The 15,531-nt window shown below is 37.6% G+C and overlaps 1 pseudogene across 1 annotated transcript in view; it reads right to left on the bottom strand.

The window, feature by feature from the left end:
* Window positions 1–6,306: 6,306 nt before the first annotated feature.
* LOC147393094 (uncharacterized) overlaps window positions 6,307–15,531 on the bottom strand; it is a 30,001-nt pseudogene continuing 20,776 nt past the window's right edge. Inside the window, exon 15 of the transcript XR_015182373.1 lies at window positions 6,307–6,948. The product of XR_015182373.1 is annotated as an uncharacterized LOC147393094 (transcript). The remainder of the gene's footprint in view (window positions 6,949–15,531) is intronic.

Below are 15,531 nucleotides of genomic sequence, written 5' to 3'. Positions count from 1 at the left end.
AATGAAAGAGTAGGGAATGATATGTATTTTGAAGGTGGAGAGGGTATGAAATTTAGAGTTGGAATAAGGGGTAGGTGTATAATAAGGATAAATAGATAATTTTTTATCCAAATGGTTTAGATCCTAACCTATCCATTTGGGTGGAGTGTTTGGTGAGCTGAGATGATGGGTATTTAGTTTAAGAGAATGGGAGTGTAAGAGAGTGGTTTGTTAAAGGAGAGTGGTGTTTAGATTAGGAGAATGGGTTGTGTAAGGGGGTTAGTTGATTGAATTTTAGGAGAGTGAAGAAGGTGGTGACTTGTGTCAAAAATGGATGGGGAGGTGAGGTGATTAGATGAGTTGATTGGAAAGAATGAGTGTTTGATTGGAGAAGAGGGGTGTGGGTTTAGTTTGTGGAGATGAATTTGTAAGTAATGATGAGGATAGGTTAGAGAAGGGTATGGGTTGAGATGGGGGTAAATGATTTTTTAGAGATGATAATGTGGGTAGGTTAGGGAAAGGTATGGGTTGAAATGATTTTTAGAGAGAAGTAATGTGGGTAGGTTAGGGAAAGGTATGGGTTGAGATGATTTTTAGGGAAAGATGATGGGTGTAGGTAGTTGGATGAGAGAGGTAAGTTGAGATAATGACATGTGTCCCCTTTGATGATCAAGGGTGGTTGATTGATGTGGATAGTGGTTTACGGGTTAGGATTATGAATTATGGATATAATTTGAATTGATTTGGGCTTTGATGTATTGGACTTAGGTTTTAGAAAATGTTTTAGGTTATTTGGAATTGGTTAGGATTATTTTGGAATGAGTTTTTGAAGGTGGGTATGTTTTAGGGTTTAGGTGACGTGGGATTGAGTTTAGGTTAGGTTGGATAGGTTGAGAAATGCATTTTTGTGAGTTGAGGGTTTGTGAGCTTTGAGCGGGTTTGAGGCATTTATGACTAGGAGGGTAAAGCGGTGAAAAGTGGGGGAGATGGGGGTATGCCAAGTCTTTTTAGTAGGTTCATTAGACCCCTAGGAGGTTTTAAGGACCTTCGATTCGATCGAAATGTCGCATTTGGATGAATTGGACTTTTTAGGCCTAGTGACAAGTTATTAAGAAAATTGATATCTTTGGGCCCTTTCGAGTAAGGGCCCGTTCAAATTGGGGTGTCTACATAGATCATAAAAAATCTATTTTTTGCTTGGGCATATGGACCAAATGGCTAAGCATAGCTTTGCTTTGTTGTGTGGGATGACCAAGCTATTTCTTATGTTGGCTTTTGCTTTGTGAGGCACATGTTTAAAATTGCAGTGGTCATACCTAGCATACATCCAACTTACATCCAATTCAGTTAGACAATTGGAGAGCTCATGTGTGAACGAGATTCTTAATAGAAAAATGACCTCATCAACCCCTCTAAATAAGATTTTCCCTCTCTTAATCACTTCTTAACTACCTCATTACCCATACCTTAAACTTAATAATTCTCTTTCACGTAGGCCTTTTGGTAAACTACTCATTCTCTTAATCTTGACCCAAAACCCTTCTTCGTCTTCACTTAAGGTGAATCCCAACCCCCCCCCCCCCCTCTCTTTAACTTTAGTTTGTTAAGACTCATTAGAGATGCTTCACTATTCTACCCTTTCAATCTTCTTCAAAATTCAAAAAGGTTTCATGGCATTCTATGTAAATTGACCATCTTCCATAGACTGTAACCATTTTATCCACCTTAGAGAATCCTCTAGAACTTGTGCTTAATGACCTAACTTATCCCTAGTTTGTTAGAGACTTTCTTAAGGGAAATGACTAAATAGGCAAAAAACCTATCAAATATTTACATGTCATTTAGTCTAGGTCTCTAGGATTTGACTAAGACATTTTTATCCCTCTTCAAGAATTTACTTGAAACCATTGAGCTTTTACTAATCTATCCCTTGATCATCTTGATTGATGAGACCCGTAAATGAGTAAAAACTCATCAAGGCCAAGGAGAAAAGAAGTAATTTGGATCTTTCATAGAAGTTTTAGTAAAGTTATTGGGAATTTAAAAATTTAGGACCAATTTATCCCCAGGGGTCTCCTAAAATTTTATAAATAGGAACTCATCTTGGTGATCCAAAATTCTACCCAAATCTCTTATTAATCTCTTTAGCCTCCCATTCTTTCAAACCTCTCTAAAAATTCATAGAAAAGAAAAAGAAAGAGGAAGAAAAAGATCAATGTAAAGTTGAACCCTCCATTTTCCCCTCTAATCTTTCCATTATTATTACTCTTTTCTTTATTTTTCATACACTTTTCTTTATTTATAAGCTTTCTAATCTAATAATGTAGTTTCCTTTAATTTCCTAGTAAGAGGCTTCAAGGTAGAGAGTAATCCATTTTTGAGGTAATCTTCCTTATTAAGTCTTCAATAAGCTCCTTGAGAGTATTAGAATAAGTTGTCTTTACTTTTATTTATTTTATACAATTTAAATTCCTAAATTAGTTGTTTAATTTCATTTACTTTCTTTGCATTTTAAAATTCTTAGAATAATTGTCTTTTATTTACTTTCTTTTAATGGCAATGGAGATAATATTCTCTTGTTAAGTTTATCCCATGCATACGTTTTGCACACACCCACTTTAAAAATGGTTACAAACAAGGGTGTAGGTCATTATAGGTTTATATCTCATACATGTAGTATTGATTCCTTACATGGTGTAGTTTAAGTTATGAATCTCGCCCAAGGATCAAACTAATAAACAAAACCTCCTAAGGGAGCACATAAATTAGTTTTGAAGCTTTGAGACCCCAAATGATAAAATCCTAGTGACTTTTCATCAAAATTCTAAGTTCACAAAAAAATTCTGCAAATATACACTTTGATGCATGGCTTACTCATCGTCTTAATTTATTTATTTTCTAGAATTAGACAATAACCTATTTTTCCTAATTCTCTTTATAACTCCTTCTATCTTCAAAATAAAAAAAATAAAAAATAAAAAATAAAAAAAGGTTTTAAATGCTTCATTCGAGATAATATTGATAACCATCTTTAGATGGGAGAGATAAGGTGCCTAACACCTTATTTGTCCACCAATCAAACTCCCTTACTTAAAATCTCTAGGTAAACTTTACCTCTATCCTTTTGGATATAAGAGTCACTATAAGTCAAGGAAAATAAATTTCAAAACAATTTTATGATACCCATTCACATCTTAATTGAATAGTGACGACTCCAAAATCCAAGTAGATGATCTCAAACCTTTAATGGTTTCGAAGTCCACGTATCTACACTGATAATATGACTATTATTCATAAAAATTGAGAGATTAAAAAAGATGTGATCCATATAATTAGTGATGGATGGTTAAAGTGAAAGTGTACTTTTGTAGTGTATATATATAGATATAACGACTTTGCAAGCTGGCCCCTTCTACTCTAAATTGAAAAGGATATGTCCATGGATTAGAGTAGAGGAGGCCAACTTGCAAAGTTTTTAAAGTCTCTACTTTCACCGACTACTTGCTAAGCACGAACCTACTTTCTTCTTGAAAAAAGAAGCAGCAAGTCCATCGATTACACTGAAAAAGATGGAGATGTTTAGACGGATGAATGAAACTATTAATAAAGATATACATATAAATGAGAAGATTCCTAAAAGTATAGGAGTAAATTCAACAGGAGTAAACTATGGGAAAGTTAATTGAGATGGATCAGGCCTTGCGCAATGACGATCCAGAACAAGCTTCATTAAAAGGATTTTTCTAGCCTCGAAGAACTATTAAGGTAGAACATCAAATATACCACTATGATGGAAGGAAAAACAAAATTAAACATACATCTCTTAGAAATAAATACAAATTTCATAGAGATTCATTTTCTATAGTATCCCTAGTGCACACCACTATGATATTGTCCGCTTTGGATTTTACCCCGACTGACTTTAAAACGCATAATACCAGATAGGGTCAACATGGCACTAAACTCAAAACTCCCATTTTCATTCTATGCAATACACATGATTCCTCCTCCTTGACCCCTCGATCTCAATAATCTTTTCCCTGATTTGGGTAGGTGCACTGACAAGATCACGACATTCTCTTACCCAGTTGAATGAGCTATCCTCATCTCTGATACCACTTGTAGCCCTCACCCACACCAATACAACGTTGTCCACTTAGGGCTTTACCCCACATGACTTTAAAATGTGTCATATTAGATGGTAAGGTCATGCTTACCGTTATAATCCAGGCTTTGAACGTTTACCCAGTCGATGTTGTACTAAATCAACAATTCGTCTTTCATATCATCCAACACATAGAATGGATCCATTTCAACCCCTCGGTCACAGCAACCCTTTCCTTGGCCTGGGTATGCACATTGGTGTGATCGTCACAGTCAAGGGAATTCATACGTATCATCCCATCTCATCTGACTATTTAATACTTCACCTAAAATTTCCAATGTTTTCCTTAAAAGAAACATGGAGGTTGAAAGTTCTTAAAAAGTGACGAAAACCAAAAATAAAGGTGTGCGTTAAGATAGTGAGGGAACACAAATACTTCTAAATTAACGAAAGACATAATTTTCGATATAATTAAAAGGAGTGGCATGATTTATCTAGCCCAAAAAATTATAAAATTTGATAAAGTTTCAATGATGATGGTAATGAATAAGTAAAGGTGAATCACGATTTGGCATTGGAAGCAAAGACCTAAACATTGAAAACACATGGTTTTTATTTATTTATTTTTGTTGTTGTTAGAGGGGGTATCTCAAAGAACCCGGAAGAAAACAAAACCTTCACGCCTGCCGTACAATATTAAAAATACTATAACGCTGTTTAAAACAGTTCATAAGGACTAAGCTCTTAAAATTCAAAATTGATACTAAATTTGAAGTAATATAATTAGTATCAAATTTAAAATAAAGATAGTTAAATACATTTTGTAGAATATAAGATGTAAATAATGGTCAGAATCTTCATAAACTCTCGAAACAGTCACAAATAACTTCAAGATGAAACATCAAAAAAATAATAATAATAACAATTCAACTATGACTCGTTCAAAACATTTGTCTTCTTTCTTCTTCTTCCACATGGAACAATTTGGAAAGGACAAAAATTGAATATCTTATAGACTGATAAATATTAGGTCTGTTGACATTAGCTATATGTATTATTTTAAGTCTTCTAAACATTCGTTTAAAAATGAATATATGTATTATTTACACAGAAATCCCCAGATCTAGCATGTATACGATAAAATAAGCAAGAAAACAAATAAAGAAACATACAGAGATGATGAGATCCTTCTACTATTTCCAAGAAAAATAAGGTTACAAATTTACCATCTCACATTTTTCTCATAAAACTGAAAATCTCCCTCATAGATTTTGAGTTTAGATGAGCTGTGGAATTGCTCCTGATGAACAATACCCACAAAGACCTCATTTTGAGACGTCTAATCACCAATTACTGTATTATATATAAAAATTTACAAAATATTTTTTTTATTAGTAAGTTGAATTGGCTTTGGAGAGAATTAAATGTTTAACTAACCACAAATTTTGGAGTAAGGCTTTGCTATTACCAAGAGGCAGTAAGTCAAAAATCAGATTCCAGCCCGCATTGCACCATTTCAACTGTGGTGCCATTGGAGCCACAAACCCAACCAGGGGTGCCTAAAATGTTCGTCGAGAGGGTTGGATCTAATCTTGTCGTTCTTAGGATTGGATTGAGAGTCGTATATACTTTCACTCAAGATTTGAAGAAAAAAAACAAAAAAAATCCCTGAAATGGAATGTCAAAAACCCACATTTTCCAGGGAAAATATTCTCGTCCAACCTCCTAGGAAAATGGTTTAGTTATAACCAAATCAACTCAACTTACAAGTTCTAAAATCATGCTAAAAACAAAACCCTTTTTGATATTTTCCTATGTGCAATAAAACTGTGGAATTAATTTTCCCACGACCATTTTCCATACAATTATTGGCAGACTGACATTATCTACCTCTCCATGCTTGACTCTGTTTTGCCAGTAAACCTTCTTTGGTCCATTTTCCTTCTAAAGTGGCTTTCTACGTTCATCGGATTCAAGTAAGCTAAAAAAAAATTATTCCTCCATTCACTTTCCAAAATAATAATAATAATTTCCTCAATTTTGAAGCTTAGAAAACACTCATTAAAAATGCTTCAATCCAAGGGCTAGAAATCACCAATCAGGATATTTTTATTGTATAGATCAACCAAGAGATAGGGCTGAATGTTTCATGAATCAGATGATTCGGTGTGCATCACAACAGTATTTTGTTTATGGATAGACATCATATGCCCTGCTCACTATGAAGAAAAATTCCACATCTATTATTAATGCAATGTCAATATGTCTACTAAGCAACAAAATTTGGATGCAGCCAAACAATATCAAATTGAACATATATGAAATAAGACATAAAAAATATTGTAGATAGAGATAGAGAGAACGGACAAGATACATGACTTAACAGAAGACGTTACACAGAAATGAATGGAAAACAAAATTTGTTCAATCCTGAATATCTGGGATAAGACATTGATGATTGACAAGGATGAACTACATGGATTTGAAATGATAGAATATAACCAAGAGAATTTCAATGGGCAACACTATGAAGAATAAATATTGGGAAAGAAATCTTGGAGTAGACTAGATTTCAAGCATAGACACTACTAAATTCTAAATTCTAGTAAACAAAGAGAAGCTCTGTGTCCTCTAAACCGAGATAAGGGAAGCGAGGGAAAACAAATACAAACTCAAAAGCCCCTGCCCATTAACACCTGAAATTTCTGGGGTATAGTTTTTTTTACTTTTTCTATGAGAGTTTCAAAACATCTTCACAAAAGGTGGATTTGATTTCAAACCAAAGATATGACTCTGTTGAGCAAGACCAGATGTTGTGGCTCCATAGCATACTAAGCAATTGATGTAAATGCCCACAATCTCCTCTGCACAAAATAGATTAACTGGTCTTTAGTACGTAAGTTAAGCATTTGACAATCAGAAAGCAGTAGTCAAAATAAGATCTAAGAGAGAAAAAATTGAATAACACATCACTGAGAACAAAACGTATATTTGGGCCAGTAGCTTTGAATATATGAGGTGTACATGAAACAGGTATGATCATAATTTAATCAAGCCAAGATGATTGCCTAGACCTGAAACTAACCAAACCTGAGGCTATTTTTTGGGGTGTGTTTTCAATTTCATTTTTACAATCCAAACAAAAGATGGTTAGGAAATTGGGTTTTGGTTGCAAAAGTCTGCTAATTTGGGATCCAACAATGGTGCCGTTACAGATCCTTCTGCAACTACTCCAGATGTATAAAACATTAAGTTGAAAGTGCAAACAACCAGATTTTGAGTCCGACTTTGAAGCGGCCAGGCCGCATCAAAATTTTGGAGGAACCCTCCTCGTAACATAACATGTGGATTTTTGTATTAATTTCACGCCCCAATTTTTTAACTAATGTTTGGGATACCTCTTTGGAGACTCCATTGTAATCCAAAGGAGAAGGTTCTACCGAAATTTTGAAGCGGGATGGCTACTTCAAAAACATTTCCCCAGATTTTTATTCGTAATACGAATTGTGTACCTAATTCCACATGCAATAAGCGAGAAGAATTTCAGACGAGAAAAGTCAAGTGTCATAATGTGAGCTTGGCATATACTTATAACCAATTAATAAGTGAATTGACATATATGCCCTTACAGAGAAATAATAGAAATAAACTAATACTAGTCAAACTAGAACTAACTATTCTAATATTTCCAATACTCCCCCTCAAACTGAGGAAAATATATCAACTAAGCCTAGCTTGGCAAGATGAGAGTAGTGACAGAAGGTCCAACAGACTTCGTAAACATATTGACCAGTTGATCTGAAGAAGAAACAAAAACTGTCTCAAGTGCACCAGATCGAACTTTCTCTCTGAGAAAGTGAATATCAACCTCAATATGCTTAGTACTTTCATGAAGGACTGAGTAAAATGTAAGCATGATAACAGATTTGACACAGAACAACAAGAAGGAACCAACAGTAGGAAATCCCAACTCTGTCAGCAAAGATCTAAGCCAAAGAAACTCACATGTGCCAAGAGCCATAGCACAATACTCAGCTTTAGTAGAAAAACGAGAAACCACTTTGTTTTTTTACTTTTCCACGAGATAAGGTTACCACCATAGAAAATACAAAAACTAGAGGTAGATCTCCTATCTGTAAGAGAACCCGCATAATCAGCATCAGTGAAACAAGACAAATGTGGCTGAGCAATAGACGAATAGAATAGGCCTAAATCAAGACGAGACTTCAAGTAGCTAAAGATACGATACACGGCATCAAAATGAGAGGTATGCAGAGCATGCGTAAACTGACTGACTACACTAACCATGAAGGTCAAATCCGGTCTAATGTTTGTCAGATAAATCAAACGACCTATAAGTCTATGGTAAGATGAAGGATTAGATAAAAATTCCCTAAATTCAGCATGAAAACGATGATTTTGATTCATTGGGGAAAAGGTAGGACGACAACCAAGCATACCAGCATCCTAAAAAAAAATCCAATGTGTATTTGCGTTGAGATAACGAAATACCACGACATGAACGAACTACCTCTATCCCCAAAAAGTACTTGACAGGACTTAAGTCCTTAACCTCAAAGGTATGACCCAATACCGTCTTTACCTTGTCAATCCATTGTGCATTATCTCCTGTCAAGATAATATCATCTACATACACTAAAACAATAGCACAACGACCATCCAATCATCGATGAACAAAGTAAGTATGATCTGAGTGGCATCTAGTGAATCCATAGACAAAATAACTTCTAAAAAATGTTGAAACCAAGCTCACGAAGACTGTTTCAGACCATATAGAGATTTGAGAATGTGACATACCTTCTCACAATACTCCCCCTGAAGATGAAACCTAGGAGGGTGATCCATATATATAACCTCAGCCAAATCACCTTTTAGAAAAGCGTTCTTCACATCAAGTTGATGAAGGGGCCATGAATGACAAATAGCTAAAGAGATAAGAAGACGAGCAGTGAAAAGTTTGGCGACAGGAGCAAAGGTGGCACCGAAATCTTTCCCTGGAGTCTACGTAAATCCCTTAGCAACTAGTTATGCCTTATACCGATCAACAGTGCCATCCGCAAGGCATTTCACAGTAAAGACCCATTTACAACCAACGATCTGCTCCCCAGATGGAAGGGTAACAATTGTCCAGGTGTGATTATTTTGCAATGTATCCATCTCAGTAGTTATGGCTCTAGTCCACTTAAGATCACGTAAAGCCTCAGATACAAACCAAGGAACCCGAATAAAGTATGTGGTGGCAAGATAGGCTCGATAGAAAGGAAAGAGACCCTGATATGATATAAACTAGGCAATAAGGTGATCAGTAACACACCCTCACTTACCTTTGCGAAGTGCAATAGGTAAGTTAGAATAAAAAATAGAAAGAACAAAAGTAAATGTAGAAGAAAGTATACCTGAGTCCAAAGAGGAGGTTGGCAAGGTTAGAGAAGGGAGAGGGCAACGAGAGTAAACCAGCAGCGGTGGCAAAGATGGAGATGAAGCATGAAAATATGGAACATTTTCAAAGAATGTGCCATCCAGGGAATGAATAATACGATGAGAGAGGGAATCATAATACCAATACCACTTTGACATAGATGAGTAACCCAAGAAAACACAACGAATAGCTTTGTCATTTAATTTTGTGCGATGGAGAGTTCTATCCTGAACAAAGCAGGTATACACAAGAACTCTCGGTGTAATGGGAAAGAGAATGTTATCAAGTTGAAGAACATGAAGAGGCACCTATCCCCCTAAGGTGCGACTTGGAACACGATTCAGGAGGAAAGTAGTAGTAAGAATTACCATATTCCAATATGACTTGGGAACATGCATCCCTCGCAGAAGGCAATGGACGATGTTCATGAGGTGGCGATTCTTGCGTTCTACCACCCCGTTTTGCTCATAAGTGTATGGGCAAGTTAACTGATGAACCATACCACTTATAGAGATGGGACTGAATCCCCATTAGAAATATATTCCCCTCCATTATCTATTTTAAGATATTTAACAGTAATGTTGTACTGGGTTTAAATCATTTTAAGGAAATTAACAAAAATAGGGAGCACCTCAGAGCGAGAACGCATTAAATAAATCCAAGTACAACGAGAATAATCATCAATAAAGGTGACATAATATCTATGACCATTAAAAGTAATAATAGGGGAAGGGTCCTACACATCAAAATGAACTAAATAAAAAATAGCATTAAATCTATGCATGCGAGGAATATAAGAGCTACATGTAAGACCACTTCCTTTACCACGTCTACGACCTCCACGACTCGATTCCCGAACCCTTGAGTACGGGAGTTAGAGAAACTCAAATTGGCAACAAGAGCCATCTAATCTGTGTCTAGAACAGAGATAATGACGAGGGACGGAGTCTAAGAGGGAACTACACGACGATGACGCTCATCGCTATCAATAATCGCAAATGTCTCAAATAAGGAAGGTAGAGGAGTGGTATTAAGGATTTGAGTCAGTAGTGCCTCAAACTCAAGTCATAGACTCATAAGGAACTAACATGTCTAATTGTTAAAATAAATCTAAATGTCTTTTTAGTCTTTTTACCTACTTAGATTATGTAATAGCTTTAAAGCTTAATTAGGGATAAATTAATAATAATCAAGTATTATTCTCTTCTCTCAATTTCGAACTTGGTATCAGAGCTTGCTCTCTGTATCTCTATCGAACTCCTCCTTCTTCATTTGTTACAAACTCAATCGACCCATTCGTCCTAAAACAAACCTCTACACCACTCGTCTTCAACCTATATCACCCCTACGGCGGTTCTCTGTTGCTGCAAACTCTAATCGCATCATGCGATAGGAAGTTAAACAAGGTTCAAAGCCTGCGATCAGGCTGTACTCACAGCAACGATGCTATTTAGGGCCTGCGACACTCAAGGTGGCTGCATCTCAGCCTTGCGACACCCAAGGTGACTGTAGTGAAGTCCTGCGACACCAAAGGTAGCAGCCTGGACATCTGCGATCACAGCAGGTGGATTTTTTAAGCTTTTTCAACACAGCAGGTGGCTATTCTGCTTCGTGCGACACAGCTGGTGGCTATCTAAGCCCTACAACCACAACAGGTAGTTGAATCTTGAGCAAGTGACACCAATAGGTGGCTGATCTGCCCTGTTTGACACAGTAGGTCGCTGTAGGTGGCTGGTTTTAATTGGTTTTGAGCAGACGACACCAGTTGGTGGCTGTGTCTTATTTTTTCGATTCCTGTAGTGGTTATATAAGGGTGTCGGCAGTGTTTTTGAACACCTACGAAATTTTTCGATCACAGCAGGGTGTTATTTGAAGTTGTTCTCACGTTTATCTTGCTCATTGATTCTCTATACTTGCAGTAATAATCACTTGGGTCACCCACAACAGTATTTGATCAACCTTTACAACTTCTTTGATCGTGCATTGTCACCTTTAGGGTGCTGCGATCACTTTATCCTAGGGAGTCGTACTCTCATATTCTTGAACTCTCTTCAAACCAAAGTACTCAGATTATTTGATGGCCTCTGAGTCATCTTCTTCCTCGGTCATTGGTATTAGTAATGGATCAAGTGATCTTCCTTCTCATTCAACCGACTTTCCAGGCATTCAAATCACTACCGTGAAATTAGATGGTCCTAACTATCTCCTTTGGGCACGATCGGTTGAAATGTTCATTGGTGGAAAAGGGAAGATCGGTTACCTCATAGGGGCGGATAAACAACCTGCACAGACTGACAGTTCTTACTCACATTGGTTTGCTAATAATTTTATGGTCCGTTCTTGGCTGGTTACATCTATGCAACCACACATTGCAGCCGGTTTTATGTTCTCCTCGACAGTAAAACAGATATGGGATTCCGCAAAGAGCATTTACTCGCAACGTCAAAACAATGTCCGGGTTTTTAATCTAGAGCGTGAGATTTCTCGTCTCTCGTAGGGTGACTCTTCTGTTACTACCTATATATCACAACTATGTACTCAGTGGGAAGAGTTAACATTTTATTCCTCGTACTACGCCTGGAAGGACCCTCTTGATGAGACATTGTATACGTCAATTTTGGATAAGAATCGGAGTTTTTCAATTTCTAACGGGTCTCCGGGATGAGTTTGAGTATGCGAGAGTTCATTTATTGGGTATGGATCCATTTCTGTCCTTACAGACTGCATATTCTTATGTCTTGACTGATGAGAGTCGTCGCGCAGCTGTCCTACCTCTTTCTTCAGGAGATCACTCCGCTATGCTTGCTAGCCTACCTTCTCCACAGCCTCCTAGTGGATCTCTGCCTACCCGTCAACGACATAAGAGTGATCATTGTGGAAAGTTGGGTCATGTGTTGTTATGCACTTCATGGTCGTCCTAATCAGAACCTTCAACAATCTCAACGATCTTCAGCTCATGTAGTCTCTCAACAGACAACTAATTTAACACATCCTTCAGCTACTACTTCCTCCTCGGATTCGGTATCTCTATCCCAAGCGGAGCTTGACAAGTTTGAAAATTCTTCAATTAGATGGAGACCTCATCTCAGTCGGTTTCTACCTTTGCTCACTCAGGTACCTTTGCATCTGCACACAGTGTTTCCACCACTTCCTTACCATGGATCATTGATTCTGGTGCCTCAGATAACATGACCGGTATGTCTTCCTTTTTTAAAACCTATAGTGTTTGTTCTGGTCATCGCAAGGTTCGCCTGGCCGATGGCTCTCTGTCTTCTATAACTGGTCAAGGTCATTTTCTTGTTACATCTTCGTTATCCCTAAATAACACACTACATGTTCCTCAACTTACTACTAACCTTATATCTGTTAGTAGTCTTACCAAAAATTTGAACTGCAGTGTAACATTTTATCCCTCTTATTGTGTCTTTCAGGATCTAGGGTCGAAGAGAATGATTGAAACTGGACGTGAAGTGAATGAATTGTATCTCTTGGACGTACCCGGTTCATCTAGCACCCATTCTATTTTTCAACTTAGTAGTAGTAGTACTAGTAGTAGTAATAGTCAGTCTAATAAGGCTCTTGTAATGCGTTGGCACTTACGCTTAGGCCATATTTCCTTTGGTTATTTGCAACACATGTTTCCTGCTTTATTTAATAATAACAAGTTGTTTGATTTTTCTTGTGAAACTTGCCAATTAGCTAAACATGTGCGTTATTCTTATCCTATTAGTATGAATACTACTGCACCTGCTTTGTTTGACCTAATTCATTCAGATGTGTGGGGTCCTTCCCCTGTTACATCCATTATTGGTTTTCGCTATTTTGTCTTATTCATCGATGACCACAGTCGCACTACTTGGGTCTATCTTATGAAACACAAGAGTGAAGTTTGTGGGATCTTCAAGCAATTTCTTACTACGGTCAATACCCAGTTTGGTCGTACAGTCAAGACCTTCCGTTCTGATCATAGAACTAAATACACCTATAGTGAGGTCTTAAAACTTTGTTTAGAGTTTGGTATTGAGCATCAAATGTCTAATGTTAAAACCCCTCAGCAGAATGGTCGTTCAGAAAGAAAAAATCGTCATATTCTCGAGTTAGCCCATGCCATCTCTATTGGTATGAATGTGCCACAATCCTATTGGGCCGATGCAGTTCTTACTGTTGTATACCTTATTAATCGAACCCCCTCTCGGGTTATTCAGTTTGCTACGCCTCTCTCCTGTGTTTCCCCTGTCTCCGCGTGTGTTTGGATGTGTCTATTTTGTTTAAATTCTTGACCAAACTCGTACTAAACTTGACCCTAAGGCCGTAAAATGTATTTTTTTGGGTTATCCTCTACCCAAAAGGTTATCGTTGTTATCATCCTCCTTCTCGACGGCGTTTCATTTCTCGAGATGTTTCAGTTTTTGAGCATATCCCCTACTACAATGGGTCCGTTGGAATTCAATCTGAGTGGTTTCCCCTGGACTCTCCTGATGATCCCCTACCTGTCCCCTTTCCTCTTCCCTTACCTGTTCCTCCCTCTCCACCTCCTGTCAGTTTGTCACCTCTTCCCCTGCAGGTTTACTCGCGGCGTCCACGTGATACTACCATTACTCCTATGCTAGACCAGCTCGCCTCCAGCTCCGCCTCCTTCTATTCCATGTGATGATCGTCCTATGCCACTCGTAAGGGTAAGCGCACTTGCACTTATCCCATTTCTAATTATGTATCTGATTCTACACTCTCACCCTCCTATCAGAGTTTTCTTGCTTCTGTTTCCGTTATTTCTCTTCCTACTACTATTGCAAATGCTATTACCCATCCTGAGTGGCGAGCAATTATGATTGATGAGTTGACTACTCTTGAAAAGACTCAAACTTGGAAAATTGTTCCTCTTCCACCTGGAAGGAAAACTGTAGGATGTCGCTGGGTTTTCACCCTTAAGCATAATCCGGATGGTTCTATTGCTCGTTATAAAGCCTGTCTGGTGGCCAAGGGTTATGTTCAGACTTATGGGATTGATTATCAGGAGACATTTACTCCGGTTGCCAAGATGACCACCATTCGTGTTCTCCTTTAAGTTGCCACTATTAAGGATTAGCCTCTCTATAGTTAGATGTTAAGAATGCATTTCTCAATGGTGATCTTCAGGAAGAAGTATATATGGTCCAACCTCCTGGGTTTCTTTCATCTACTTCTCCTACCCATGTTTGTCGTCTTCGTCGTTCGCTTTATCTCACGCATGGTCTCAGCGCTTTACCATGGTCATGCATCAGTTTGGATTCCATCAGAGTTGTGCTGATCACACTTTGTTTCTGCGTCACTCCCAGGGTAAAACTGTTGCTCTGATTGTTTGTGAATGATATTGTTCTTACTGGCTATGATGATGATGGCATTACCGAGGTAAAAACTTACTTAGGCCATCAATTTGAGATTAAGGACCTTGGAAATCTTCATTATTTTCTGGGTATTGAGGTTGCGCGGTCCTGGTCTGGTATATTTATTTCTCAACGAAAGTATGTCTTGGATTTACTAAGTGACTCCGGTCAGCTTGGTTCTCGTCCCGCTAATACTCCTATTGAGCAAAATCATAGGTTAGCTGATTCTGAGGAGGAGTGTGTGTCTAATATTGGTCAGTATCAGCGTCTTGTGGGAAAATTGATCTATTTATTTATGACTCGTCCTGACATTGCCTATGCTGTTAGTGTTATAAGTCAGTTTATGCACTCGCCTCGAACATCTCATCTTACTATAGTTTATCATATTCTTAGATATCTTAAGGGATGTCCTGGTCGAGGTATTTTATTCAGTAATCATGGTCATCTTCGTGTTGAGGCATGGACAAATGCAGATTATGCTGGTTCAGTGACTGATAAACGATCTACTTCTGGGTATTGTACTAAAGTTGGTGGCAACTTGGTAACGTGGCGTAGTAAGAAGCAAGATGTGGTTTCTCGGTCGAGTGTTGAGTCAAAATATAGAGCTATGGCACTTGGAGTGTATGAGTTGTTGTGCTAAAGAT

The sequence above is a fragment of the Akebia trifoliata genome, chromosome 10 (genome assembly GCF_017979445.1).
Source record: "Akebia trifoliata isolate Shusen 1 chromosome 10, ASM1797944v1, whole genome shotgun sequence".
In the NCBI taxonomy this organism is placed as follows: Eukaryota; Viridiplantae; Streptophyta; class Magnoliopsida; order Ranunculales; family Lardizabalaceae; genus Akebia; species Akebia trifoliata.
Note: the sequence above shows the minus strand (reverse complement) of the source record. Positions and strands in the feature narration are given on the sequence as shown.